The sequence below is a fragment of the Mesocricetus auratus genome, unplaced genomic scaffold (genome assembly GCF_017639785.1).
Source record: "Mesocricetus auratus isolate SY011 unplaced genomic scaffold, BCM_Maur_2.0 Super-Scaffold_100010, whole genome shotgun sequence".
Classification (NCBI taxonomy): Eukaryota; Metazoa; Chordata; class Mammalia; order Rodentia; family Cricetidae; genus Mesocricetus; species Mesocricetus auratus.
In genome coordinates, this window is record NW_024429194.1 from 81,380,720 (window position 1) to 81,408,287 (window position 27,568).

The 27,568-nt window shown below is 49.7% G+C and overlaps 2 long non-coding RNA genes across 2 annotated transcripts; both read left to right on the plus strand.

Annotated features, from left to right (window-relative positions):
• The first annotated feature begins 4,119 nt into the window (after positions 1-4,119).
• Positions 4,120-5,301, plus strand: LOC110340374. The gene is made up of 2 exons (XR_002382167.2): positions 4,120-4,968; positions 5,087-5,301. It is a non-coding gene; the product is annotated as an uncharacterized LOC110340374 (long non-coding RNA).
• Positions 5,302-23,142: 17,841 nt separating this feature from the next.
• Positions 23,143-26,685, plus strand: LOC110340401. Its single transcript, XR_002382200.1, has 3 exons — positions 23,143-23,235; positions 23,432-23,574; positions 26,473-26,685. It is a non-coding gene; the product is annotated as an uncharacterized LOC110340401 (long non-coding RNA).
• Positions 26,686-27,568: the final 883 nt, after the last annotated feature.

The following is a 27,568-nucleotide window of genomic DNA, read 5'->3' on the forward strand; positions in this document are numbered from 1 at the left end:
CCACACACACACCACACCACACACCACCATTACCACACCACACACCACACCACCACACCACACACCACCAGACCACACCACATACCACACCACATACCACACACCACACACACATCACACACCACACCACCACACACACACCACACCACACCACACACACACCACACACCACACACCACACCACACCACACACCACACACACCACACACCACACACACACACCACACACCACACACACACCACACACCACACCACCACACACACACCACACCACACCACACACCACACACACCACACACCACACACCGCCATCACCACACACCACCAGACCACACCACACACCACACCACACACACATCACACCACCACACACACACCACACCACACCACACACACACCACATACCACACACCACACCACACCACACACCACACACACCACACCACATACCCCACACCACACACACCACACACCACACACACACCACACCACACACCACACACCACACACACACCACACCACACCACACACACACATCACACACACACCACACCACACCACACACCACACCACACCACACACCACACACCACACCACACACCACACACCACACGCACACCACACCACACACACACACACACACCACACACCACACCACACCACACCACACACCACACACACCACACCACCCTGTGCTGCCGCCACCTCCGCAATAATAACACATCGTTTTATTTTTAAATAAATAAATAACAAGGCCCCAGGGAACAACTGCTTCTCTGAAAGACGGTTTCAGCCAGTCATAGCCAATGCCAGGGTTGAACCGAGCTCCTCCAAGAGATGCACTGGGGACATTGAGAAGAATACTACTCCAAACTCTTCCCCCTGGGACCACAGTCCACGTCCCTTTTCATCAGACAAACCCAGAGACGTCATGAGGGAGGGGCCCTGTAGTGAAAACACGAGAGTCCTGGGACACCTAGGAAGAGCCTTCTCCCACGAGCCTCAGTTTCCCCTCCTGCAGAGTGAAAGGTCACCACGCACAGTGTTGAGGTGTCGATTAACCCTTCCCACCCACCTCCCTTCACCGGTTGGACACACACCCCAGTGGTCCCGGGCGCCCTCAGTGGTCCCAGGATGACCCACCTTTGTCTGCTGGCTGTGGGGGCAGACAGGTCCCTCCGACTGCTTGCTGAGTGGAGAGGAAACAGGCAGCGGGGCCTGTTCCCCTGGGACAGCTGCAGCAGACCACCTACTGGACACCGTGACCCCAACATTAGTTCCCGAGCGTCGCCCTGCTCTCCTTGAACTGGAGTCTGAAGGCCCTTGTGACAAGCCATGCATCCCCTAAACGCATGGTGGGAAACCAGGCAGGTCCCAGACCCAGTCCCTGAGCTGCTGTCACAGCCGAGTGCCCAGGATCGGGACCCTCAACTCATCCCCAACTCGTTTGTCACGAGCAGGTCACAGGCGCCTGCCTGCTGACTGGTGTCAGGTTCAGATGAGCAGGCACAGCAGAGGGAGAGCACCGAGGACACGGTTAGCAGCCAGTCGGCTCCGATGGAGGATACGGTGCAGGCCAGCCTGGGCCAGCCTCCCCAGTGTAGGATGAAGACCAGACACGTCAACGCTATCACGCTTTGCACGAACACAGCACTCCTGCAGCCCCACAGAAAGCCGGCTTTTGATTGGAGAAACTGAGGCTCAGAGAAGGAATGACACTCCTCTCAGTGTCACACATCACTAGGGCATTGTGGGATTCAAACCCTGCCCTGCAACACAAGGTCAATTTGGCTCATGGGGGCTGGGGGGTTACAGCAGCCTGGCCTGCTGAATAATTACTGCTTTTCTTAACCACACCTTAGCTGGCCCTTCCTCACTTTGGCCACACGAGGGCAGTAGCATGCCATCCATCCGCAGCTTGTAGTCGCTGCAGCTTGGAATGGGAAATCCCACAGCAGACATGGAGGCAGAGACAGGATAGGCCGCCTTGGTGCAAACACCTAAGAAGGGCGGGGTGGTTTGAAGGGCCAGCCGAGGCCAGGTTCTGTCTTTAGCTCTGTGTCTGTCTTGATACGTGACAAGGACTAGTCCCCACCTACCTCTGGGCCTTGGTCTCCTTGTAAAATGCATCTGTCACTTCGAGTGGGGTATTGAAAACTGACAATCTTGAGTCTGTTCAGCCAACGCAAGGTTTTTCAGAATTGTTCCTTAGTTGGCTGCCTCTCCTCCCTCTTTTCCTCTGGCCTTGGCCAACTCAGAAGTAGGATCTATGGCCTTGAGCATGCCCGCCTCTCTGGTCAAAGACTGTAGGAGCTATCAGGGGTGGAGTCAGCCCTGGAATGCCTGGCCTCAGCCTGCCTAGCTGCCCTCAAGAAGAGTCTGGAGTCCAAGAAGGCATCCCACGAAGCCAGCCTCAGCATCGGGCACCGTGACCGCACACTTCTTTCTTCCTTTAGGTGTGACCAGAAGGGATAGTAATGGTGTGTGTGTGTGTGTGTGTGTGTGTGTGTGTGTGTGTGTGTGTGTGTGAAAATCTGCCCTAGGCCCCGCACGGGCACGTACATCACACACAGTCCCCCCCTGCACTCCAGTGGAGTGACACCCAAGAAGTTCCCCACTCCTAACCCAGAGCCAACCCCAGGCAATTGAATAAACACAGCCTTCTAGGGTCACAGGACAGGAAGACACCAGAGGCCAGAGGAATCCTTGGTCTCAGGTCACCCCAAGGTGACCCAGCTATCAGAGCAACCATGAGCAGGGGTTCTCCGCTTGGATGCAGTGGGCCAGTCCAGCAGACCTGGGATACATGTGCCCCCTACAGCAGCCCAGGCTCTGGATGGCCAGCCTACAAGGCCAGTGTCAGGGAGGCCCACGAAATGAACCCTTGGACCTCTTCCTCTACTGGTGGCAGAGGGAAAGATCTAAGGGCTGAGATGAACTGTCCCTGGTTCGTGCAGGAGAAATAATCCTTCTCTTCATCTTCTAAAGAGTTCCCAGCACTCAGGAGGCAGAAGCAGGCGGATCTCTCTGAGTTTAAGGCCATCCTAATCTACAGAGCAAGTTCCAGGACAACCAGGGCTACTCAGAGAAACCCTGTCTCGAAAAACCAAAACCAGGGGGGAAAAAAAAGAATCTGGACTGCTGGCTGAATTCTGAACCAACATTGCCCGGCCAGGGACATCTCAGTCCATCTGTGATAATTAATCTTGATTGTCAGCTAGATAGAATCTGAAATGGCCAGGAGTCACACCAGTGCATGAATCTGGGATGTTTCCAGGAAGGGTTAGCTGTAGGGAGAAGACCATCTCCCAGAGTGGGTGACACCTTGAAGCCAGCGGCCCACGTGGAAAGATCTGCCTCCCCTGTCTTAGCCTCTTACTACTGCCACTGCCGCCACCGCCGCCACCACACAGACTGAAGGCCTCTATAGATCCTCCAGGGCCAGATTGGAACTGCTGAGGCTTCCGTATTCATGGGCTGAGCAGCCACCTGCTTCTCTGCCTCTTCACTGTGCAGGCAGCCATCGCTGACCACCCATCTGCCTTGTCTAAGTCAGTCTAACGAATCCCCTGTTTAATATCCATCATTCTAGTGGTCCTTTTCCCTCAGAGAGCCCTGACTAATATGCCCTCCACCGCCAAATCCTTGCTCATCTGTGGTAGTTTGAATGTAGTTGGCCCCATAATCTCAGTGGGAGTGGCACTATCAGGAGGTGTGACCTCACTGGAGTAGGTGTGGTCTTGCTGGAGGAAGTGTGTCACTGTGGAGGTGGGCTCTGAGGTCTCATGTGCTCAAGCTGTGCCCAGTGAGAAAGTCTACTTCCTTTGCCTGCATATCAACACATAGCAGCTCCTTCTCCTGTACCATACCTGCCTGCATGCTACCACGCTCCCTGCCATGATGATAATGGATTGAACCTCTGAAACTGTAAGCTGCCACCTCAGTTAAATATTTTCCTTTATAAGAGTTGCTGTGGCCGGGCGGTGGTGGCACACGCCTTTAATCCCAGCACCCGGGAGGCAGAGGCAGGCAGATCTCTGTGAGTTTGAGACAAGCCTGGTCTGCAAGAGCTAGTTCCAGGACAGCCTCCAAAGCCAGAGAAACCCTGTCTCGAAAATAAAATAAATAGATAAAGAGTTGCTGTGGTCACAATAGAAACCCCAACTAAGACAGAAATTGGTACCAGTGTAGTGGGTATTGCTGTGACAGACCTCATCATGTTTTTAGGAGGATTGTGGAGGGACTTTGGAACTTTGACCTAGAAAAGCCAGTGATATTGAGAGCTCAGTGGGCTGCTCTGTAGGAGCTTGGAAGATAAGGATGCTGAGAGCAGTGCAGAAGATGGAGGCCTGACTTGTGAATTTTGGAGGGAAGATTAAAGACTCTATCAGGGCCACTTGTTATTTTGATGTCAGATCCTGAGTTCTGGTCAGCTGGGGCTGAAGAATCAGCTGTGATTAACAAGGTACCAGAACTACTCAAGTGAAACCTTCATGTTTATGGAACCATTGATGCTGGCCGGCTGGAGCTAAGAAATCAGCAGTGATTAAGAAGAGACCAGCATCACTGAGGTGAAATCTTCTGGAAGGTGTTTCCTGACAGCACAGAGAAGCTGTGTTCCAGAGGCAGCCAAGGTTGCTCCTCAGGCTGGAAGCTGGTCTTGGTGATGTGCAAGAGTCACCCAGGTGGTTCTGGTTTTGAGGGCATGAAGGGGTCCTGGAGAGCAGCTGAGGCTGGGCACTGTGAGAGGCCATTGGTGAAGGTGTGGTCTCGGTGGCAGTTGAAGGCCCAGGCCTGAAGGGACCATGCAGAGAAATTGAGACTTGGCGCCATGAGGAGAGCCTATGAGAGGCTACTGGTGAAAGTCTGGTTGCAGGAGAAGACACCAACATTTTAGAGATTCCAGGACCATGGGATGAGGCCAAGGACAGCAGCAGCAGTGGGGTGGAGCCAGCTGGAGCCTAGAAGGTGAGCTGTGTGTGCTGCAGAGGGCAGAGAAGTGACCAGGCCCTTGGAGGAGGCCAGAGGATTGAGAGTGGATCCCAGATAATGGATGTTATAATTCTGTTTTTCTTTGATTTGACAGTGACTGTGCCCTGAGTCTTCCCTCTTGAAGTAAGAAGATGTTTTACTGAAGTCCACAGTTGAGAGACTCGAATTTTTAAAGACTTTGGATTTTTAACGGGACTGTTATTTAAAAGGGTCTTAAATTTTAATGTGTTGACTTTGTAAAGATTGTGGCACTTTTAAAGTGATTTAAGATCTTGGGGGATGAATAAGAAAGGAAGTGATGTGGCTTAATAGTGACGTGTTTGTGTGTCAAGTTGACAAGGGGTCGGTTATACTGGCTGTTTTTATGTCAACTCGACACAAGCTAGAGTCATCAGAGAGGAAGGAGTCTCCGCTGAGGAAACGCCCCATGAGATCCAGCTGTAAGGCATTTTCTCACTTAGTGATCAATAGGGGAGGGCCCAGCCCATGGTGGGTGGGGCCATGCCTGGGCTGCTGGTCCTGGGTTCTATAAGAAAGCAGGCTGAGCAAGCCAACAGAAACAAGTCAGTGAGCAGCACCCCTCCATGGCCTCTGCATCAGCTCCTGCCACTAGGTTCCTGCCCTGCCTGAGTTCCTGTCCCCACCTCCTCCAATCTGAACTATGATATGGGAGTGTAAGCCAAATAGCCCTTTCCTCTCCATCTTGCTTTTTGGTGTTTTGTCACAGCAATAGAAACCATCACCAAACACACCTCTCCCTCCAAACCCCCTCAGCGAGTGTTATCACTGTCTACCACATCTGAACACTGAAACCTGGCATCATACTCAACTTCTGGGTCCCCCACCCCGATCCTAGTCACACCTTACAAGCCTGCGGTTCCCCCCAGCCCACCTTGTGGGGTGATGAAGACCAGCTGAAGCATATCTAGTTACTCTTTGGGCCTAGACATGCACCTTACCATGCCTAGTGGTGGGCCCCCAGCCCCTGGGCCGTTGCCAGCTGCTGGCCAGTTTGAGGCTACAGTGGAAGGAAGTATGCCTCTACTCCAGCAATAGAAAAGGGAAGAAAACTGGTCAGAGCAGTCCACCTAGAGAAAGGGAAAAAAAGGTGCCGAGGCAAGTTTCTGCATGAGAAAATCTGCTTTAAGGAGACATCCATGACCCGCGGTACAGAGTGCAATGTCACCCATCTGCCACTGGGGGCACCTGATTACCACAGGCCGAGAAGTTTGCAAGCCCAGCCAGAGTCCTCACAATCACAGCCAAGAACCACAGTGGTCAGCAGCCAGGAATTCACAAGCCCTCAAGCCTCTCCAGTCTCCAGCATGGAAGGGAACAGTCACTGTCCTCCATCAAATTTACAGTCATTGCTACCTCCATGCCCCTCCTCCATAGTCCCGCCCCAAGCACACCCGATTCCCATAGCCACTGCCTCCTGCCCCAACTCAAGCCTTGAGCTAGCTCCCAAGTTTTAACCAGGTGGGCAGTGCTGCCTGGGGCCACCCAGGTCCTGCAGAGAGCTGGGGACTTATGCAGGGGCAAGAGAGCTCTCCTTGAGGGCACGCCCACCCCACATCCCAGCAACACACAGAATGCCTCTTCCCCACTTCTGAAGTTGGAGCCACATGAGGATGAATGCTGCCTCTAAATCCCTGCTGTCTTCTCCATTTTTCTATGACTGTACCAGAATTCCCAAGGCTTGTTTCTCGGATGCTCAGTGTTCTTAAGGTTGGGCAGTTTGGGAGCAGGCAGTCACATTGAGAGAGGGTGCTGTACTGCCATGTCACCCGGTAGACATGGGAAGGGCATCGGACGTTAGAGGAAGTGAGACATGAGGCTAGGGAGATTGCTTAATGGTTAGAGGACTTGTTCTTGCTCATGAGGACTTGAGTCTGATTTCCCAGCACTCACATAAAACCTGGCCCTGGCTGTGCATGCCAGGAGCCCCAGCAAAGACAGGCAGATCCCCAATACTCCCTGGCCAGTCAATCTAGCCAAAGACCCTTAAGCTTCCAGTTCACTGAGAGACCCTATCTGAAGGAAATACGGTGGAGAAAAAATGGAGGAGGACGCATAGCTCCCTGGTCTGGGGTCCCTATGCATGCACTCTGGGATCTGCATGTATATACACGGTTACCCACACTTGCATGCACCCCAATACCTACACATACACACAAGACACTAAGGCCATCCTCACATTTAACAACCTCCTCTCGAGGTAACTCACCCAGGCCCAAGAGCTCACTGACTGCTGCGGGAACTGACCTAGTTGCAAGAGAAGGGCTTGAGTTTCTCCTAGCCATGGAATCAGCCATCTTCAGACCACTGCTCTGAAAGAAAGGATTCAGTGTCCCCCAATCCCTCCACAGCCACACAGAGAATGACACGGGTCCTCCTACTCTGCCAAGGAACCTTCTAGAATAACGTCATCTCTGCCATGTTTGGAAGGAGCAAGAGACAATCCAGATAAAAAAAACCTGGGTTACGGGTACACCCCATGACTGCTGGCACTGACTGCTCAAATCCAGGTTGGTCCCTCCCCCGGTCTCTGGATCCAGTCACAGCACGGACTCTAATTCCTTCACTTTCAATTTTTATCCTGAAAGCCACGGGGCTGCTCCTGCATACATGTTTACAGCCTTTCAATGTTTAAAACTGATTGCACTGGTGGTGGAAAGGGTGTCTATAGCACATCTGCTAAAGAATGATGACATCCCTGCCCACAGTGCTGTCCTCACCCATGATGCATTCACCACTCCGAGTCCAGCAAAAACAGCACCACTGAGTATGTCCTGTCATTATGTATCCCTGGTTGGTCTAATCTCACTGTCATTCACGCTGGCCTCAAAGTCACAGCGAGCCTCCTGTCTCAGCCTACAGAACACTAAGAATACAAGTACTCATGCCGCCAGATCTGGCTCTGCCCTAAGTTCCATGCTAAACATTTCTTTGTGTTCGTTTAAAGATTTACTACCTCTGAGTTTCATTTTTTCATTGCAGTAAAACACAGTTAATATAAATTTACCATCTGGACCACTTTCAAGCACACAGTGCCACAGCAGTAAGTTGTATCCATTGTGGTTCAGCTGATGCCATCCATCTCCAGAAATCGTAGTACCTGACACATACTGTTAAATTACAGTTTCTAACTGCTGATGGTGTAGAAAAAATGAAATTGGAGGCTGGAGATGGTGCAGCAGTTAAGAACATTTGCCACCCTGCAGAGGATCTGAATTTGATTCCCAACTCCCACACCAGAGGTTCACAAACACCTCTAACTCCAGCTCTAGGGGATCTGGTGCCCTCTTCTGGCTTCCAAGGGCACCTGCATTTGCGTGCATAAGCACAGTCAGATACACACACAAATACTTAAAAATAATCTAAATAAACCTTTAAGAATGAAATTGCTTTTGTGTTTTTTGTATTAAAAAACTTACTAGACTCTTCTAATGATTTATAGTTTGATTCTTTTGCATTTTCTGTTTACATAGTTTGATTCTTTTGCATTTTCTGTTTACATAGTCATAGCATCTGCTAATAGCATTGATGAGAACTTGAGGCCATTGATTTATTTTTCCTGCATTACTATGCTAAGCAGGGCCAAACCACAGGGTTGAAAAGAATTTCCTAATTTAATCAATCTGCTGCTTCTCCTAAATTAACACTTCCAATATTGTGCCAGAGTGTTTGGTGTTGTGTACATCTACACGCTCCTGTTTATACACATTTTTATGGAGTTAAGGACATGCCTTTCAGTGGGTAAATCATTATTATAATGAATGAATGTCAAAATTTTGTTTTGTTTCATCTTGCTGGATTTTTCAGAGAGAGAGAGAGAGAGAGAGAGAGAGAGAGAGAGAGAGAGAGAGACAGAGGCCAGAAACCAGAGCCTGACACTGGACTTAGAGGCGGTTGTGAGCTGCTGGGGTCGTCGTGAGCTGCTGGGGTCGTCGTGAGCTGCTGGGGTCGTCGTGAGCTGCTGGGGTCGTCGTGAGCTGCTGGGGTCGTCGTGAGCTGCTGGGGTCGTCGTGAGCTGCTGGGGTCGTCGTGAGCTGCTGGGGTCGTCGTGAGTTGTTGGGGTTGTCATGAGCTGCTGGGGTCATCGTGAGTTTCTGGGGTCATCGTGAGCTGCTGGGGAAAGGGCTTGCGTCCTCTTCATTAGCAGCATCAGACCCTCTTGACCTCTGAGCCATTCCTCCAGCCTTCTTGCTAGTTTTTGAGACGAGTTTTCACTATATAGCCCATGCTGGCATCTCGCTGCCCATCCTCGCGCCTCAGCCTCCCAACGGCTGGGATTACAGGTGTGCACCACCACACCTGGCTAACTAGAAGATTCCATTGAACAAGTTCCCGTCTGTTGAAATTATGTTATTTTAACTTTATGATTTTAAGTCAACTAACGTATTAAGTGAGCATGATTTAGCCATAATACACCATTTCTATTCTTGCTGAACTCACTGGGTCTATTTCATTTTAGATAAGTGGGCTCACCATGTAGCCCAGGCTGACCACAAACTCACAATCCTCCTGCCTCAGTCTCCTGAGTCGCCAAGATTAGATGCTTGTGTCACCAAAGCTAGGTCTTTGTACTCTGGATATTTTAAAACTTCAATCCAATAATTGTCTTTAAACAAGAGCTTGGTCCTTTGAGCTGTGCATTCAGAGTTTACTTAATTACTCTCCAGCCTCACATTTCTTCTCTTCTGTTAGTTGTGTGCTCAAGCGTGAGCATACGTGTGCCTTGGTGGGTGCGTGGAAGTCAGAGGACAATGTTCGCAATCGGTTCTTTGTACTGCAGTTCCCCACGTTTGACACCAGGTAGTCAGTCCGGCTTGGCAGCAAGTGCCTCTACTGCCTGAGCCATCATGCAGCCCATGGCTAGTTTTTAGGGCTTGCTGTGAGGATGTTAGCACAGCACCTAACAGCCTCTGGGCTTGCCCAGTGTGTTTACCCTCCTCCTCAATAACAGAAAACATTTGAAAGCTTCAATTTCCAGCATCCTCTTCCAAATTATATGGTACCATCCAGTACTTTAGTGCTGCCCTGTCTCTCTCCACCATCAATTAGGAGCCATTATTTTGGAGTCATACAGCCCACACTTATGTATTTCCTCCCCCAAATATTTGCAGACGTCTGTGCCCATTGCTTCTTTTTATATAGCTGGCCTCTTCTCGAGTGCACTGCATGGAGGGCTTCCTTGGATGAGGTTATTTTGGTGGCAGGCATCTCACAGGTTGGGGTGTGTGTGTGTGTGTGTGTACACGTGGGGCGGGTGCCTGCGTGTGTATGCATGTGGAAAGGCTGAGGACAACTCCAGGTGGTTATTCCTCAGATCCCATACATTTTGCTTTTTGAGACAGATTCCTGGGACACTGGCACCTGAAGCTCACCAAATAGGTGAGGCTGGCTGGCTAACGAACTCGGCATCTGCCCGCCTTGGTTCCCTCAGCACTGGATTACAAGTGCATGCCACCACACCTGGCATGTTTTACCTGAGTTCTGGAGAATGAACCCAGGTCCTCATGCATGCACAGCAAGTGTTCATCCACTGAGCGCCACCCCACCTCCCCCAGCCCCTGACAGTGCTCCTTTGTCTGAATGCAGCCGCACCCCATCTTGCTCCTGGGAGACTGTCAATCACTGCTTCTCAGCACCCTGAAGATATAAGCAGCTGACCTGTGGTGCCAGCTCTGGGGACACTGAAGCAGGAGGCTCACAGCTTCAAAGCCGAGGCTACAGAGGGAGGCCCTCTCCTATCCCTTCTCACAATAAATAAAATGCCAGTGTATTCTGCCTTCTGTTGATGATAGCACACTCCCGCCGGAAGTGGTCCTTGTTTTCTTTGGTGTATTTAACCCGTCTCTTTTCCCCCCATGGCTGCAGTCTGTCCCTGCGTCCAGCTGTGAATCTCCCTTTACTGACCTCGCTGAGGCGTCACTGACCTCTAGGGTCTCGAGCTTGATTGACATCACCCATCAGCTCTTCTATGCTGACTGGGACCCTGTCTGCCATTGCTTTCTAGATCACCTAGCAGGAGTTCATTAGGCCCCTCCCACTCCACTCTTGTAGATAATTCCGTCAGTCTGTTGCCAGTCTTCTCCATGGCCCCATCTACTGTGCTGTTAATCTGTTCTCTGAGTTTCCAATTCTGAGATCGGTGGCTTCCCAGTTGGTTCTTTTTCTTTTTTCTTTGTAGCCCTGGATGTCCTGGAACTCACTCTGTGGACCACGCTGGCCTCAAACTCACAGAGATCTGACTGCCTCTGCCTCCTGAGTGCTGGTATTTAAGGTGTGTACCTGGCCAGCTGGTTCTTTTTCAAAGATGGCCTATACAATGGAAAAAAGAAAGCATCTTCAACAAATGGTGCTGGCATAACTGGATGCTGGCATGTAGAAAAATGCAGATAGATCCATACCTATCACCATGCACAAAACTTAAGTCCAAATGGATCAGAGACATCAACATCAATCCAGCCACACTGAATCTCTTAGAAGAGAAAGTGGGAGGTACCCTTGAATTAATTGGTACAGGAGACTGCTTCCTAAACATAACACCAGTAGCACAGACACTGAGATTGACAATTAATAAATGGGACCTCCTGAAACTGAGAAGCTTTTGCAAGGTAAAGGACACAGTCAACAAGACAAAATGACAGCCCACAGAAAAGACATTCACTAACCCCACATCTGACAGAGGGTTGATCTCCAAAATTTACAAAGAACTCAAGAAACAAGTCTCCAAAACACCAAAGCATCCAACTGAAAAGTGGGGTATAGAACTAAATAGAGAATTCTCAATAGAGGAATCTAAACTGACTGAGAGGCACTTGAGAAAGTGCTCAACATCCTTAGCTATCAGGGAAATGCAAACCAAAACAATTCTGAGATACCATCTCACTCCTGTCAGAATGGCTAAAATAAAAAACTCCAACAGTTTATGCTGGAGAAGATGTGGAGAAAGGGGAACTCTTCTGCACTGCTGGTGGGAGTACCAACTTATACAGCCACTTTGGAGATCGGTATGGAGACTCTTCAGGAAAATGGAAATCAGTCTACCACTAGATCCAGCAATTCCACTCTTAGGCATATACCCAAAAGATTCACATTCATACAATAAGGATATCTGCTCAACTATGTTCATAGCAGCAATATTTGTAATAGCCAGAATGTGGAAGCAACCTAGATGCTCCTTAACTGAAGAGTGGATAGAGAAAATATGATTTATCTACACAATGGAGTACTACTCAGTGGAAAAAAATGGAATCTTGAAATTTGCAGGCAAATAGATGGCACTGAAAGAAACCATCCTGAGTGAGGTAGCCCAGTCACAAAAAGACAAACATGGTGTGTACTCACTCATATATGTATTTTAGACATGGATCAGGGGAGTGCCAGCCTACAATCCCACCACCAGAGCATCTGGGAAACAGGGAGAACCCTAAGAGAGAGATGCATGGTAACCCAGAGAAGGTGAATGAGACAAGATCTCCCAAGCATGGGGAAGAGGAGGGGAAAGGAAGATGGGAGAAAGAGACAGGGAGAAGAGGAGGGGAGAGGAAGACATGGGGGAGCAGGAAGTTTAAGTCGGGGTAAGAATAGAGGAAAGCAGGATGAAATACCATAATAGAGGAAGCCATTATAGGTTCCAAGAGGGATCTGGCACTAATGAGATTTTCATAGATCTACAAGAATGACACCAACTGGCATTAAGGCTACCTTAAATGCCCTCCCCTGATAATGAGATTGATGACTACCTTATATGCCATCCTAGAACCCTCATCCAGTGGCTGATGGAAGCAGAGGCAGACACCCACAGCTAAAAACCGAACTGAACTCCTGGAGCCCACTGGCAGAGTGTAGTGAGGAGCAAAGGAATCAAGACCGGGCTGGTGAAACCCACAGAGACAGCAATCTCTTTAGTCCTTGCTCAGTTCTTAGAGATTTCTCTTTGCTTCCTGAAAAAACACAAACATCATTGTTTCGTTTGTCTGCATCTCCGTGTGATCGCGTCAGACCTGAAGCTCTGAGGGTTTACTCATACTGCAGCCTGTTTCCACAGCTCTTCCTTTCTGCTCTGTGACTTCGTCATTCTCCCACCCCAAGATGCTCACTCTCTTCGGAAGCCGCCTCAAGGACTTGCTGTCAGGTGACACGTGTGCCTGTGTGTGATTTTATGCATCTATAAAAATCTAAATTCCACAAATGAGAGAAGTGTTGTATTTGACTTTCTAAGTCTGTTTTAATCTTCTTAATAGGATTCTCTCCAGCTCTGTCCACTCTCTTGCAAATGGCATAACTCCATTTTTCTCCATGGCTGAATGCAATACCACCTGTGTTCACACCCAGTCTCTGCGTCAGCCCCCGTGTTGCCTCTGTATTAGCTGGTGAGGCTAGACCTGCAGCCATGGACACACATGTCTCTGGCATGCTGACTCAGGCTCGTTCGGGTAAATAAGCAAGGGTGAGGGAGCTATGAATTCAAACTATAGTCAAGTAAGTACCACAGGTGATGGCAATGATGGGGGTTGGCTATTTCCCGTGTCAAGGACAGGGCAGGCAGGTTTCCATTCTCTGGCCTTCCACAAGGTGAGGTTTAGTTTTCATTCTTGCCAGCACTCTGAACCTTGGCCTCTGAGGGGCACTGGCATGGCAGACTCCCGCTTTAAGTGGACTGACACAGTGGACTCTTGCTGTGAAGGAGTCTCCTCTTACCTCCCCCTGTGGAAGCCGGGGTTGCCCTCCTACTTCTCTGCTCTGAGGCAGCTCCGGAAACAGCAGCCATTGGTTTCTGCCTCTCCTGCCAGTGTTCTCTTAATCTTACACCAACTCAACAATATTGCGGGGGGGGGGGAGGATTACACCTTACCTGACATTTTAATCACATTGGGGGAACCATTAAAGGACTCAAACCTGGCAGCGTGCCAGAGACAGCTGGTGTCCCTGGGAAATTTCCAGAACTTTTGCTGACTTTCAGCCCACCCTTCCCCTTCACACACACAGTGGCATACGTGTCTGTGGTTGACTCTACTGGAGTTGTACTCCCTATGCGTGAGCTCTGCGGGGCCAGGAGAAAGGGATCTCATTGTTCTTGCCCTAGCGTGGCCGTGGAGGTACCCGCAAAGGGCATAGACTGGAGAGGCAATGATGAGTGAAGCCAGTTGGGACACCCAGCCCAAAAGAGGACCTCAAGGTACAGCCAGGGCCCTAGGCCTATCTCCAGTGTCCCTCAACTTCTGGGGAAGGGATGGCATCTGTATACGACATGTGCGCCCTTTGCTCAAGGTGAGTCATGGTTTCCCTTCTGTGCTGAGGACCACGTTCAACCAAGATATAGTCACAGGAAGTTCCCAAGTGGACCTGTTTAAGAAAGACAGACAGACAGACAGACAGACAGGCATGAAAGGGGCTGGAGAAGTGGCTCAGAAAAGGGTACTGGCTACTCTTCTTGAGGTCCTGAGTTCAATTCTCCTGCACTCACATGCGCACAACAGTCTGTAGTGGGATCTGATACCCTCTTCTGGGGTACAAACATATGTTCTGGGGTACAGACAAAGCACCCATATAGAGAGAGTATATAAATAAGAAGAAAGAGAGGGATTCTTTAATTTCAGGCCTAATGGCATAAGCTGTAACCCCAGCCACTCTGGAGCTGAGGCAGGAATACTAAGTAAAGGCTTAGACAGGCCCTGTTTCAGAGTCAAAAGGGTGTGTGTGTGTGTGTGTGTGTGTGTGTGTGTGTGTGTGTGTGTGGTTCAGTGACAGAAATCTTGCCTACACATGGGAGGGCCAGGGTTCCAGCTATAGCACTGCAAAAAGTGGCAGGAAATGAAGTTGAATTTTAAAAGCTTCAGTACCATAACACTGAAATGGAACAATGTAAGTCTGTCTCACACCAGCCAAACTTGGACTGGTGGGTATCGGGTGCCGGGCGGAATCAGAAGGCCTGGAGAGAGGAAGCTGGATTGTCTGGTGGGCGCCAACACCTCAGCCCTCGTTTTTCCTAAAATGGAGCCCTGCGTCCTGCTCCCTAAACATCGCTGGGCCTGTGGAGCCCTCACTCCAGCTCCCACCTACCGTCACGCTTCTGAGTCAGAGGGAAAAATAACCCAGCAGCAATTTGTCTTCCTCAAGCGCTGCCCGAGCGCTTCGGAGTTTTTTTCACAGCTGAGTTATTTCTGATCTCGGTTCTGGCAGAAAGAAATCTAGAGCAACAGTGGCGGGGGGGACATTTGGAAGCTGTGCCAAGCCAAACAGTGTCTAAAAGTCTACAGCTGAGCCGCCAGCCTAGGGAAAGCGTGTTTCCACTCACAAAAACACCTAAGATCGCCTGGCATGTGAAATCGAGGAGAAGGGGAATTGGGAAAGAAATTCATGAGCTTGGATGTAAGGTGGACCTCCAGCCCTGAGCACGTGGCTTCACACACTGTGCTAAGAGCCTGTGAAAGACCATGGAGGGTCAGCAGGCTCTAAGGTCTCTGGAGGTGGAAACATGACAAAGTACTGTAGGGTTGGACAAGTCACCTGACCTGGCCTCCACTCCTGTAACCAGCAAAGATGGGGTTGATAGTCAAGCCTCAGGGGCCAGCCCAGCTATGGAGTAAATGTTACCTCTGTCACCCTGTGTCACCTTACAGAGCCATGGTGCCAAGCAAGTCCCTAATGCTTCCTGGCTCCTTGGTACAACAGAGGGCAAAGCATGTTGTACTGATGCTCAAAAGATGATTGGCGGGGATGGTGATAATAGTGATAGTGGTGATAAGCATGGTGATGGTAATCGTGGTGGTGGTGATGGCAGAGATGATGATGATGAGAGTTATGGTGGCGACAGGGATGGTGTCACGTTGATGGTGATGATGATGATGGTAATGACAATGATGACAGTGGCCACAGCAGGATGATGATGACAGCAATGATAATAGCAATAAGGGTATAGAAGACACTGAATCTGAGGAAGGGACAGGATTAAGGTCATTTTTAAAATGATCTCTGTAGGCTGGGGACATGACTCAGTCAGCAAAGTGCTTGTCACATGAGCATGAGGACCTGAATCCGAACCCCTAGGATTTGTGGTTTTATGTCTCTAAAAAAAGCCAAGCATGTGCCAGGCACAGTGACACACACCTTTTATCCCAGCACTCGGGAGGCAGAGGCAGGCAGAACTCTGTGAGTTCGAGACCAGCCCTAGTTCCAAGACAGCTTCCAAAGCCACAGAGAAACCTGCCTCAAAAACAAAAACAAAAAACCAAACAAACAATAAAAAAAAGCCAGGCACAACAGTACCAGTCTACAGCCCAGCACTAGGTAAGGAGGCAGAGGCAGGAAGATGCCTAAGTTACGCTGGCCAGCCAGCCTGGCCCAATCTATGAGCTCCAGGCTCAATGAGACCCTCCAAAACTAAGGTGGGGAGTGATCGGAGAAGACACCCAACATCAACCACAGGTTTCCGCACAAATGAATGCACATTTGCACACACATTTTTGAATGCAAACGCGCACACACACACACACACACACACACACACACACACCGAGTTAATTGATCCCTGATCCAGAAATAGTTAGAAACGTAGCATCAGCTCCCAATTCCAGCCCCGACATCTGGGAGCAGAAGCCTGGGTCTGTACCCAGAAGGTGGTGAGGCAGAGGGATCTCTGGACAAGTGAGTGGATGGGTGGATGCTGAGAACCCTGAACTCCATCCCACCACATCCTGGAGTGTCAACTCTGCCTTTACCATCCAGAGAAAATTAGGAAAGCTTGCACAGGGAGGCTCAGCAGCCCAGGGGAGAGGGCTTTCTGAACATTGCCCAGGCGAATCCTGAATCTGCCCTTGACAAGCTCACCTTAGACACATCGTATTAGGGGATAGACCAACCAGTGACCGTCCCTGTGAACACACAACAGGGAATCCACAGGTAGGAGAGGAGAGCTGTACACCAGAACAAGTATCACTAGAAAATAACTTACTAAATAGTGTCTGCAACTGTAACACAGCTGAGCCTGGCTACCAACTGGCGGGAGACTGGAGTGAGGAGTCCCTTACACAGGTGAGGGCTTGGGAGATGCAGGCAGGGTCCTCACTCCTCATGTGGAGGCTTGAATACCTGCTGACATTGATCTCCAGATCGACTCTCCTGCAGGTCTCTTAGGGTCTTTCCCAGACACAGGCACAGTGGGAAAGTCAGAGTCACAGGCTGGGATGGACCACAGTCAACACTGAGTGTCCCTACCACTTGAGTTACCAGACATGCCCCACGAAGGGACACTGTCTTCTTGTGGCAGCTCTCACGCACCTGTCCACGGTCCACTTGGGGTCACATTTTTCACAGATTTGGTGAGGGTTTGGTTCCTGGCTTTCTGAAATTACACACAGCAGCCGTGCTATGGAGCTGTCTTGTATTCCTAAGGAAAGGAGGCTGGGAGGCTCGCTAGGGAGTCCACCCTTGTTCTGGACGAGCTTCATTAAGGCACAGGTGATGGAGTTGTTGGCCCTGGACACAGCACTCTGGGTCAGAGTATAGAGTCTATGGCCATGGCTTCAGCACTGTTGATGTGGGTTATAAAACCCCTAGTGTGGGCTATAGCACCTTTGGCCGTGGGTTACAGCATACACAGTAGCTGGGAACAGGGCCCACCATATGTGAGGCTGACAGTAACAGCAGGGGACTCCACTTTACTGTTTGATGACTATACTTCACTTAAGGATAGAGCCCAAGGATGGGCACAGTGACTCAGGGATGTAATTCCAGCATATGGGAGACCCTCTGAGGCAAGAGTTCAAGGCCAGCCTGGGCTCCACAGTAAGATCTAGACCCTGTGTCAAAACAAACACACACACAAAAGCTACAGGCAGCAAATCTGTGTTGCTGGCTGTCACCTGAAATGTTGAAGGATTTGTCCAGGAGTACACAGTGACAACGGGAGCCTAAAGCCAGGCAGACAGCTCCAGACTCTATGCCCAGGAAAATGGAAGACTGCTTAGAGAGGTCTGAGGAGACAGACTAGCAAAATCCACACCACTATGAGAAAGAAAAGTCAACCAATAAGCCAGACGGAAATGGTAGTTGGTGATTCAGAGCACTGACTGCTCTTCCAAAGGACCTAGGTTTGATTCCTGGCACCCACTTGGTGGCTCACAACCCTCTGTAACTCCAGTACCAGGTAAACTAGGGTCCTCTTCTGGCCTCCTTGGGCGCCAGAAACACACATGGTTCACAGATATACTGGCAAGCAAAACACACATACATATAAAGTAAAATTAACTTTTTTATTAAAACAAAAACAACTACGGTCATGAAACACCATTATTCAGTAGTCCGGATGCAAATGGGAGAGGACGGGCAGGTGACTGCAGTGGTCTTATTTTGTCTTTTGATGCAGGGTCTCACTATGTGGCTCTGGCTGTCCTGGAGCTCACAATGTAGACCAGGCTGGCCTTTAATTCAGAGATCCATCCACCTTCACTGACCCCAACGTGCTGAGATTAAAGGTAGGTGCCACCATACCCAGCAGCTGCAGTGCTCCTTAAGGAAATTTTCAGAGCCACTTGCCTGCATTCAGCTGACTAAAATAAAAGCCGAAAGCAAAGGAAAGAACAAAGCAATCTTTGTACTCTGAGGCTACACTTACATCAGCACGGGGCCTGTGGAAAGGGGGACCCACCTTCTTGTCCCCACCTTGACACTCGACCTTTGACCCTGTTGCATCACAGGGAAGTGACATTTCCAGTTTGCCCCCTCTGCAGCTACCTGCCTAGCCTGATTTGTCATCCCAGTCAAGGACAGCGGGTCTTAGATCAGCACCACTCAAGGCTGCCCTGTGGCCGTTCCTCCCAGGCCCCAGCTGACTAAGAGAAGGTGCTAATGACCCGCTACTGACACGTGGCCCTCAAGAGACACCCCCAAAGACGATGCAGGGTCCACACTAAAGGGTGCAGGGCCCTCTCCCTGTCCTCAACCACACACGACGTCACCTCTTTCCAAGTCAGAGGGGTCTCCCTGGCCCTCAGCCTAGATTTCTCCTTCACAGAAGAGGATGGCAGCAGTCCCTAAGGAGTCACAGGTGACAGCCCCCAGAACAGATGTCTGAGGTGGAAGTTTAAGAGAGAGACAGCACACACTCCTGCCCCTTCGCCATCCCCACGTCAGTCTCTCTCAGCCGCCAACGTCGCCATGAAAGAGATTCAGTTCTCCTGTGGGGATTTGACTCCTAATGGCCTTCCTGTCCTCTCCCAGCTGGCATAGTGGGGGCCTGCCACTCTGGCTGTCCCAGCCCAAGCAGGCACCCCCACCATCTTCATGGGGTTCTTATTGTGAGTCATGCCTGTTTAAAGGAGTAAAAGGGTGATAAATGCAGAGGGTATTTTGGGAAAGGGGAGCAATCAGAACTCTTGAGTGTTGAAAGAGGTGTGACAGTGTCTCCCTTGAAACAGCAGAAAGGCACCATGGACAGAAAAGGACGTGAGATAAGATACAGTTGTCAGCATGGGACAAAGACTGAGAATGGAACCACAAATAAGAAAGTCAGCCCGAAGGCTGGAAAGATGTCTCAGTGGGTAAAGCGGCTTGCCGCCAAGTCTGACTCTGCCTGAGTTCAAATCCTGTGGCCCACATGGTGAATGAGAGAACTGATTCCCACAACCTGTCCTCTGACCTCCACTTGTGAGCTGTGGCATGCACTTCCCCAGGAGAGAGAGAGGGAGAGAGAGAGAGAGAGAGAGAGAGAGAGAGAGAGAGAGAGAGAGAGAGAGAGAGAGAGAGAGAGAGAGAGAGAGAGAGAGAGATGAGCTTGACTGCATTCGTCCTACCTACCCTGCATGCTGAACAAAGACGATTCATAAAACAAACAAACCCTAGGAAGATTAGCGAACCTTTACGTGAAAAGTGAGCAGAGCTTTAAAGTCAACAAAGATACTCTTTCTAAGGGAAGTACAACAGATCTGGATATAGGGAAACACGGCTTCTCTGTGCCACAGACAAGACTAACGGGTGGGGGATGGGAGGAGAGATTGACAACCAGACTAAGGGCAGTGGGTTAACCTCCGCAGCCCGCCTGGTAAGGGAAGTCTTAAACCAACAAGGCTTTTATTTTCTTTTATTTTTTGGAACTTGACAAAATTATACCAAATTTCATCTGGAAAAATAAACACGAGGGACCAGCCAGGGAAAACGTAAGGAGACACAGAAGGAATGAAGGCACGCTGGCTTTACCAGATGTTCAGCTGCTGGGAATGGGAAGGTGCGGCCTTTTTTGAAAGTGTTGGAGCCCTGGAAAAGGAGCCGGTGGAGGCTGGTGGGAGCCCTGCAGAATCAGCAACGAAACGGGAGGGGGTGGGTGCTTCCTATCGGAGAGGAAAATGCATTGTTCAAAGCAAGGCGCCGAGATAACTGGAAGTCAGCCAGCTGGAAAAAATAAAACAGAATCCCTACCTCACCCCTTATACCCAAATAGATTCCAGATGGAGCCAACATTTAAACAAACAAAAAAATTGAACCATAAAAGTTCTCAAAGAAAACATAGGTGAACTTATTTATAGTCTTGGAAATGTCTTTCTGAGCAGGAGAGAGAACTTAGAGGCCATGCTGGGGCAAAAAACATCATCCGGGAGAAGAGATGAGGGTTAAGTGCTCATGGGCTCGCTGGTATTAAAGGGTTTGGTTGACAGTGGGAAGGAAAACAGGCTCTCCACACGAGATGGCTTGAGATGGGACGGTGCCTAGATGACCAACCATGGATCTGGGAAATGCTAGGAAAAAAATGTGAGCTTCAATCCATCTCTGCTCAGCCTGAAAATCAACCATTTAGGCTCAAAATAGAGTCTAGAGAAGCCATTCCGACACTACGTTAACGCCGAGCGGCTCTCTGGGTAGATGAAGAGGTGTGTGACTATAAATGGATTGAGGACTCTAGAGGCTTAAGACATTTTCCTGGCAGATTGCATGGCTTACACCTGTGGCCCCAGCTCTAGGGATGCAGGCTGAAGCAAGACGATTGTGTGTTCAAGGCTAGCCTGGTCTACAGAAGCAACACTGTGTCCCAAAACCCAAGAGCCAGGCCTGGGACTGAGGATGCGCCTCAGTGGTAGAGCATTTGCCTAGCATTCCCAAGGACTTCTAGCCAGCACCGCCAAGAAACAGCAAACAAAAAAGTGAGGACCTAGATTCTGTTAACACAGGCCAGTTAAAAAGGTATGGGGCTGACAGGACAAGATGGTTGAGTGGGTAGGGGGGCTTGCTGCTCCCCCATGCAAACCTGACAACGTGAGTTTTGTACCCCAGTAAGCAGAGAACCAACTAACTTGCACACCTAACTTACACTAACTTGCACACCTAAGAATGCATTGCTTACACACATACACATCATGATGATGACGATGATGAAGATGCCACAGGATGGCCCATGCCTGTCATCTTGGCACTTGGGAGCTGGAGGCAAGAATATCAAGAGTCCAAGGCTGGCCTTGGCTACATGAAACCCTGCATCAGAAGCAAAACAAAAGAAAGATTAGCCAAAATTGACAAGGATTTTTGTTCAGTTCCCAGCACTATAAAACACAGTCTGGATGGGTGCATGGATGGATAGACAGACAGATCTGTTAATCCTGAAAAAAGGAACCACAAATGTCTGTAGAAATGGCTCAAACACCATAAACATATACTTTGGTTTATGCCATGTATTTTGATAGCTATTTAGTAGTCTGTACAGGAAAATAGCAAAAAAATAGTTACCCAGTCCCCATTTATGCTTTTTTCTGGGTTTCTCATGAGATGTATTGCTGTAATGAATAGCTGGTATGCAGTTTTACAGACACATGTGAATAGATTTATATGAAAAGTCTCAATGATGTGTCACTGGGTGAACAAGCCTTTGCTGTTAGATGGTCTACCACTGAATGGCAGCCCAGCCCTAGCACTGTGTGTGTGTGTGTGTGTGTGTGTGTGTGTGTGTGTGTGTGTGTGTGTGTGTGTGAGAGAGAGAGAGAGAGACTGTCTGTGAGTGTAGAGACCAGAGGTTGATGTCAGCTGTTTTTCTCTTTTGCTCGCCATCTTCTTTTTGAGCTTGCCGCCTGTCTCTGCCTGTCCCCAGCTCTGAGGTTACAGGCTCCTGCCCCACACCGAGCTTCATACGTAGGATGCTGGTGGTCCAGACTCAGGTCTTCTGACTTGTACAAAAAGCACTCTACCCCCATCAAGCCATCTCTGCACCCTGAGAGTTCTGACAGACACCAGCAAACACCCAGCTCACGCTGAACTGTCCTGTGTGAGGACTTCTATGTCCATACACCACTCTCGAAACAAGATTACATCACTTGGTCAAATATGTTTTCCAAAAGGTGGAGACAAGACAAGCCAGCCATGGTGGCACAGGCCTGCAATCCCAGCACTTGGGAGGCAGAGCCAGGAGGAGTTCAAGGTCATTCATTCTCAGCTACATAGCAAGTTTGAGGCCAACCTGGCCTATCTTTACACTTGGCCTAAAACAACAAAGACAGGGTGGGGTTGTGGCTCTGTAGTTAAGCACTTGCTTAGTCTGTCATGCCTGGTTCCATCCCAGTGACTCAGGAGCACACACACACACACACACACACACACACACACACACACACACCAGAAGGATGGTGTTGGCAGAGTAAGAACTAATGAAGACCATGAAGAACCCCTTCATAGGACTATCGCCCTGAAATAAAACCTTTGACTGATTAACAATTAAGAAATTTGTTTTTGTGCTGCCACTAACCTGCAATGAAACCCCAGTGTGTCCCCTCCTCTCTTTGGGCCCTGTTTTCTCATCTGTAAAGCCAAAGGAATGATGTCAGGTGGTGGTATCTTATAACTTTAATCACAGAACTTGGGAGGCAGAGGCAGGTGGATCTCCATAAGTTCGAAACCACCCTGGTCTACTGAGAGAGTTCCAGGACTAAGCTATACAGAGAAACCCTGTTTCAGCAAATTAAAAGGAGGGGGTTAGGGGACTGAAATAACCCTGCTTCTCACACATACTTAGCACACCACAAAGCAGACTGAAGCTCTGAGTGTCTGGGGTGGAGGAGTCAGGTGGCAGTAACCTGAAAGACAGCCGCAGCTGGGACGTCCAACCTGTCACCACCTGGGCAGAGCTGGCTCTGGTCCCATCCCCAGCTGTGACCACTGAAGGTTGAAGTCAACTCCTCCATTGGAAGTGTGTGGCTCTCCTGTCTCGGGCCGTGTTGGAGTTCAGGTCTACCTTCCTGGTTTCTGAGGCACAAGGTACTTGACCTTGGGGACTGATCTAGGCCCCAGCATGGAACTTGTTCCCCACGGCTTTGGGAAGCTACACTCAACCCCTTGACTGAGTGCCTGAGGCTCAGGGTTCTGGCTCCAGCCTCCTTCTGTGGTCTGGCCAGACACACAGTCTCCGTTTCCCACAAACAGATTTTAAACATGCACGTTATGTTGCGGGGAGGGCTTTCTTTCCTCCTGGCCTTGGTTCACCTGCAGGGTTTCAGCATCCATCTCCAACAACTGCCTCTGACCTGAGGCTGGAATCAAAGGCTACAGAGTTGTACATCGATTATCTGCGAGTCACCACTGAAGTCTTCTGATCCGGTGAGTCTCAGCATGGTCATAGCTTGCCCTCTCTGTCTCTGTCTCTGTCTCTGTCTCTGTCTCTGTCTCTGTCTCTGTCTCTGTCTCTGTCTCTCTGTGTGTGTGTCTCTGTCTCTGTCTCTCTCTCTGTGTCTCTGTCTCTGTGTCTCTGTCTCTCTCTTCCTCCTCCACCCTCCTTCCCTCCCCCTCTCTCCCTCTGTCTTGTGTGTATGTGTGTGAATGTGTGAATATGAGAGTGTGTATGTGTGTGTGTAAGGTTGGAGTGGCCAACTTTATGGAGTCGGTTCCGTCCCTCTACCTCTGTGGGCTTGAACCTGAGCCGTCAGGTCCACACCTTTTCCTGCGGAGCCACCTGGCCAGCCCTCCTCATTCGTGGTTAGATGTCTGCATTGTCTGTTTCCATGTGATATATTTCCATGACTTTTGCGAGCATAAAGTTAATGATTGAGTCTTAGCGTACTGGGGTTCAATTGTGATACGTGTAAAGATGTCTTGTGTGCTAGAAGGGGGGTGGTTTCCAGATAAAGACAGCTAAGGTCAGAACCTTCCACCTTCTGACTCCTGTGTATCTGGCCCCTCTTCTCCTTAAGCACTGACTCCTTCAGCCTCCTCGAAAGCCCACCCAACAGCCTCTAAGAACTTACATTCAGGAAAATGAACCTAGAGTCCCTTGTCCCAGGAGTCCCCTACTGGGCTTGCTAACTCCCTAAGTATCCATGGCTAGCTACCTGTGGCAGTGCAAGCCTGTGGAAGTCACCCCTGAGAGGTGCCTCTGTGTGAACCTGGCCAAGTGGTCCCTCATCCCATGCCTCAATTTCCTCATCATTAGCACCTCCTTTGTAGATCTAGGTAAGAATAAAATTCAAAATTTTTTTCAGTGCCAAACTCAAGGCCTGGCACACAGTAGGCACTCCCTAAAGAGATGTGGTTACTGTCATCTTTACTTGTCAAGATGTTGGGGCGTGCACAAAGCAGCCCGGCCGCCCCTTCATGTAAGTACTTAGGAAGTCCCCTGGATGCAGGCCCGGAGACCCAGAATGTGAAAAGGATAAATCGTCTCGCCGCTGAGCTGGACAAAGTCTGCGCCCGCCCGCAGAGGGGGAAGGGGTGAGGGCCGCCCAGGGTTTAAGCTGGGGACAATGGGCGCCGTCTGAGCTGGCCAGAGCCTCTTCTTTGAGTCCTGAGAAGACGTATTTTCTCGTTTAAAGCCTTAAAGAGCCATTAAGTTGGGCAAATCCCTGGTAAAACAGCTGGAACCCTAAGTAGCAATTTAAACAGCCCATTGCCCTTCCATCCCAAGGAACCGGCCGCTGGACAGCCGATCTCTGGTCCTAGTCTGACATTGTCAGGCTAAGAGGATTGAGTGGAACCCTTCCCTGAATGCAGCCTGCTCTATTTAGCAAACCCGCACTTCCACCCCACCCCCTCCTCTGTTTTTTTTTTTAAGTGTGCAGACCTAACTCTAATTTTCCCTCCTTTCTTTCCCCTCCTCCTCGAACCGTTCTATTCTTTCACTATGTGGGACTAATGAAGGCCGCTGCAGAGTTCCCTCGCAGGAACAGGGCCCCAAAATAAAACATGTTTGATTGATCAACTTCAAAAAGTCCTTGGCAGGGGCTGGAGGTGGGAGAGGGAGGAGGAGGCTGGGGGATGGGGAGGGTCTCCTAGCTGGTGTACAAGGGGACGGGGGTCTGCGCCTGGTTCAGGAGTGACAGCCCCGGGGAGGAGGGGGCCTTGCATAATGCCCCCTGTCTGTCCCCAAGATCCGTTTGTTTGTTTTGTGGGCTTGTGATTGTGGAGGCGCCAGGGCCCCCTGCCTGAAGCCCCAGGGTCCCCCAACAGTGTACAGAAGAAGGTTATACTGCTCACAATGTTTTTATTTTACTTTGTCTTCATCTCCCCACAAATAAAAATTGTGGTCAGTCAAACAGACTTTTGGCCCTTCCAGCAATCCCCCAGAGCAATGTGGTGACCATGGTGAAGCTTCCATTCCAGGCACACATCCCCAGTCTTAAATCCAAGCTGAGGGTGGCCCAGGGCACCAGGTCCCTGATCTCAATGAATGCTTAGTGAGCACCCACTTTGTGCTAGGCGCCTCTATGGATGAATTTTATTGTCAAGGGTTTTCAAAATTGTTTTAATTGCAAAAACCAGTTTCAAAATGATCCATGACCCACACGGGTATGCAGGGAAAAGTCATGTCCTTTGCTGGGGTCTGTGTAACTCTGGTAGGGTGCTTTGTCTAACCCATGCAAGGCCCTGGATTCTATCTCCAGGGGCACAGGAAATGCATAAAACTTAAAGTCAAGTTCCTGATAAGGATTGCTAAACCCCACTCTAGGAGGAAACTGCTATTAACATTTGGATGCATCACACTGAAACCACACACACACACACACACACACACACACACACACACACACGCAGGGGGTGGATGAATTTCGATTTCGTTGAAGATGACAGACATGGTTCATGGTTAGGAGCATTTGCTGTTCTTCCATGAGACCTGAACTCCATTCCCAACACCCACATCAGGAGGCTCACGATCACCTCTAACTCCAGCTCCAGAGAATCCTACACCCCCTTCTGGCCTCTGAGGACACTGCACTCATGTGCATACACACACACACACACACACACACACACACACAATTAAAAATAAAAATCTTGGGGGCATTTTATTAATTTTAGGTATGTTCATTTATTTGCAATAGTGGGGAACTGTAATAGGAGGCAAAGCTGGGCCTTGTGCATGCTAGGCAAGCTCTAAGTCCATGAAGGGTCCAAGCCTTTCCCTGAGGCTATTCCAATTCACTTCCCACCAACAGCGCCAGAGAATGCTCCTCTCCCACTCAGTCTGCACTGTGTTACTGGTCTTTGCAATCTGTCATTCCACAGGAGAACTGGCTGTCTCATTGCTGACATAGCTGACCCTGGGGAAGGGCTGAAGCTAAACTGTCCTCCTCAGTCCTGCTCTGCCTCTGATCACTTTCCACTCTGGATACTGGCAGGTGGTATCCTTGGCCAGTTTCTTCAGGTCCTTTGGAATTTTTCCTCTGGCCGCTGGAAAGTTCAAGAACTCAGAGCCTCAAAGTTGCTCCTTCCTGCCCCTTCCAAGCTCTTTACCTTGTCCATGGAAGAACAAATCAATATCTCCCCTTCATTTGCTTGAGTGGTGACCTATCTGGTGCTTACGCTTGCGATTGTTTGTTACTATTGTTGTTTATTTATTTATTTATTTTGAGGCAGGGTCTCATGTAGCCCAGGTTGACCTCAAATTCTCTTTTTAGCCCAGGTTGACCTTGAACCTTTGATCTTTCTACTCCTACCTCCTGAGTGCTAGAATTACAGGATTAAGTGTACCTCCACACCAAGTTTTATGTGATGATGGGGAATCAAATCCAGGGCTTTGTACATGCTAGGGAAGCACTCTGTCAACTGAATTATATCCCCAGCTCTATAAAAGAATCTCAATAACTGTTGTGTGGTTAAAATAGAGAGGTACCAATGTGGGTACAAGGAGACCAAACAATCCCAGATGCCTCTGCTGCGAGATGTCCCCAAGCCCTCACTATCCGATGATTCTCCAGGAGGCTGTGGTACTAGATGGGTGGATTCCAAGTGTGTTTGACCCGAAGGCCTAGAGAAGTAGCTTGCGTTGACTCTGAACTCTCCCAAAGGAGACTGGTGATGCTGCCAAACCAAAGCCTGGACCTTAACCTCAGCCTCCCCACCCAAACCAGAGGGTGCTTCTAGAACACTCTTCTATCATGTCACTCCCTTGCCCAAGCCTTTCCCTGGCTCCCACTGATGCATCAGGGCAGCCCTGCTCAGGGTCTGAGCTCTGTCCCTGAACCTTCAGGTTCTGAGATACATCTGCTCCTCCACTCCAGATGCTCAGCCCTTAAGCCGCCAGTTGAGCTCCTACCCATCCTACAAGGTACCACTTGCTATTCTCCCTCATACATGCACACACACACACACACACATACAC